The following is a 2,698-nucleotide window of genomic DNA, read 5'->3' as shown; positions in this document are numbered from 1 at the left end:
ATACCATATTATTTAGGAGAATATTATAGATCCTCCTAAAGCATGATATTATTCCCCTCTCCCTCTACCCTATTCCATTCAAAAAACTCCGGCGGCTCCCTATGCCCTCCAGGTTAAAATACAACATCCTCTGGTTGATATTCAAAGCCTTTCATAATCTGGCCCCCTCCTAACTATCTCTCTTTCTCTCTCCACCCCTCTCAGTACCCTGCCATACAGTGACATTGATCTTTTTGCTGTTTCTCCCACAAGACATTCCATCTCCCCACTGGGCACTTTCACTGGCAGTCTGCCATTCCTGGAACCCTGTCCCTCCTCATCTATGCTTCCTGCCCTCCCTGGCTTCCTTCAGGTCCTAGATAAAATCCCACATTCTAAGAGGAGTCTTTCCTGGTTGAAGAGTCTTTCCTGGTCACCCTTAGGGCTTTCTCTCCTTTGGTTTACTTTAACTTGTCCTGAACATATCTTGTTTGTACATCTTCATCCCTTCCAGGCCTTGGAGGTTAAGGGTATGGTGCCCCTGTGATTTGAAAACTTTTGCTGAAAACTTTTTGGCCCTCCCTTTGTATCAGAGAAGAAGTCTGAATTTTTTCTTTTTCTTTTCTGGGGTGTTTACAGTACCCTATTGTGAAATTTGGGTTGATATTGTATAATACTATACATATATTTTATGCATTTCTGAGTTTCTAAACTTTTTCTGTGTCATCTGCTGGCCTTTGCGTATTATCCTCTGCTTCCGCAAAACTCCCAAAAAATTCCCATTTCATTTCATATGCTGACCCATGATATATCCAAACCTTGATGGGGAAGGTCACAATGCGGAAGGGATAACTGTAGTAGTTTTTACATTGTCTCCCCCACTAGACTGTTAGCTACTTGGGAGCAGGAACTGGTTTGAGTCTTGGATTGGTTTTTTTTTAAACCTCTCTTTTGTAGGCAGACAGGTAACACAGTGGATAGAGCCCTAGACCTGGAGACAGGGAGACCCGAGTTCAAATTCAGCATCAGATACTTACTAGTTGTGTGACCCCGGAGAAATCATTTTAACCTCTATCTGCCTCAGCCCCCTTATTTTATATAAGGATAATACTAATAGCACCTACCTTTCAGGATTGTTGTGAGGATGAAATGAGATAAAATTTGTAAAGTGCTTTGCAAACCTTAAAGTGCTACATCAATGCTAGTTATTATGATTTTTATGTGTGTGAATATGAGAAGAGGGAAGGAATTTGAAAGGAAGAGAACTAAGATGAAGGGAATTTTTATAATAACTGAGGAGGGTTCTAGAAGCTACAATGGACTGGGGAGGGCTAGGATTGAGCAGAAGTTGCCTTTGCCCCCTTCTCCTTTTCCCTGTCTAGGGTTTGAAGCCCCACAGGGGAGCATCAGGATGGCAAACTTGCAACTATAGTGGAGATGATGTGGCCTCCCCTGGGAAGGAAATGGTGCCCCGCCCCCCAATATTGACATCTGGCAAAAGCCCCAGCCACCCTGCCTTAGTTACAATTCTGTAGTATTCAAAACTGAGGGAGGTGGCTCTATGCCTGGACATGACTGTGACTGTAAATAACAAAAAAGACACTAATAAAACTTATTTCTTGTACGTATATTACAGAGGCACAAACCATGGTAGGGAGGTCAGTCTGAGAGAGATTGCTAATGGAGGTGGGGAGGGGGAGACAAGGGAAAGTCTCAGTGCTGGAGGGATGGACAACAGGCAAAGACGAGGAGGGGAGGACACTACAAGCATAAGAAATAGTTTGGAGGCTAGAAAGTGCAGGGTGTGTCTGGGGAAAGAAAACAATTCAATCTGGCAGGAGCATAGAGGGAGTGGAAGGCAATAATATCAGCTAAGGGCAGAGAGATGCAGGAGGTGCCAGATGGTGGAGGGCCATAAGCTCCAGGCAAAGGACAAAGAGAGCCACATAAGGTTTTTGTGAGTAGGAAGAGAACATGACCAGGTCTGTGCCTAAGGAAGATTATTTTGGCAGTAAAGTGCTTTGCAAACCTTCAAGTGCTACATAAATACAAGAGTATGAAGGATGAACTGAAGTGGGGTAGGGGGTGGGGTGAAGAGATAGGAGATATGGGATGACCCCCAGGGTCTGAGTGCTGTTCCCCATGCCTGCCCTGCGTTCTCCTTTATTTCTACCTAGTGAAAGCACAGGATCATGGAACTAGAGCTGGGCTCTGAAGCCATCCAGGCTGTTCCCTCTCCCTACAGATCAGGAAACAAACTGAGGAATAGAGATGTTAGTGACCTGCTGGACATCACACAGGTAGCAAGCTTCTGGGAGGGTGATGATGGGAATTTGCCCCAGATGAAGGCAGTGGGAGTAGAGAGTAGGGGGTTGATTTGAGAGCTCCATTGACAGGATTAAGTACCTGACTGAGGATGAGAGGGGAAAGGGAGAGGGAAAAGTATCCAGATAATGGCAAGACACTCTATGGTGGACACTGGTGCCCACAGAGAAGGACCCACAACAAGGAGGAACAGGTTTGGGGAGAGAGACAATTGCCACATTTTTGACTCCAAACTCCAGCATTCTACCCAGAGGGACAGAGAGTACTAAGGATGCTTATGAAGTCTGAGTATCAGAACTGCAGTATTCTGGAAGGATGCCAAGTTTCCTGATGATGAGGTTCCTCGGGGCCACGATGGAGTCAAGTAAAAAAGGCAGACTTGGTGAGATGTGAC

Source organism: Vombatus ursinus, unplaced genomic scaffold (genome assembly GCF_900497805.2).
Source record: "Vombatus ursinus unplaced genomic scaffold, bare-nosed wombat genome assembly UNPS02009173.1, whole genome shotgun sequence".
NCBI classification, from domain to species: domain Eukaryota; kingdom Metazoa; phylum Chordata; class Mammalia; order Diprotodontia; family Vombatidae; genus Vombatus; species Vombatus ursinus.
This window is presented reverse-complemented; position numbering follows the sequence as displayed.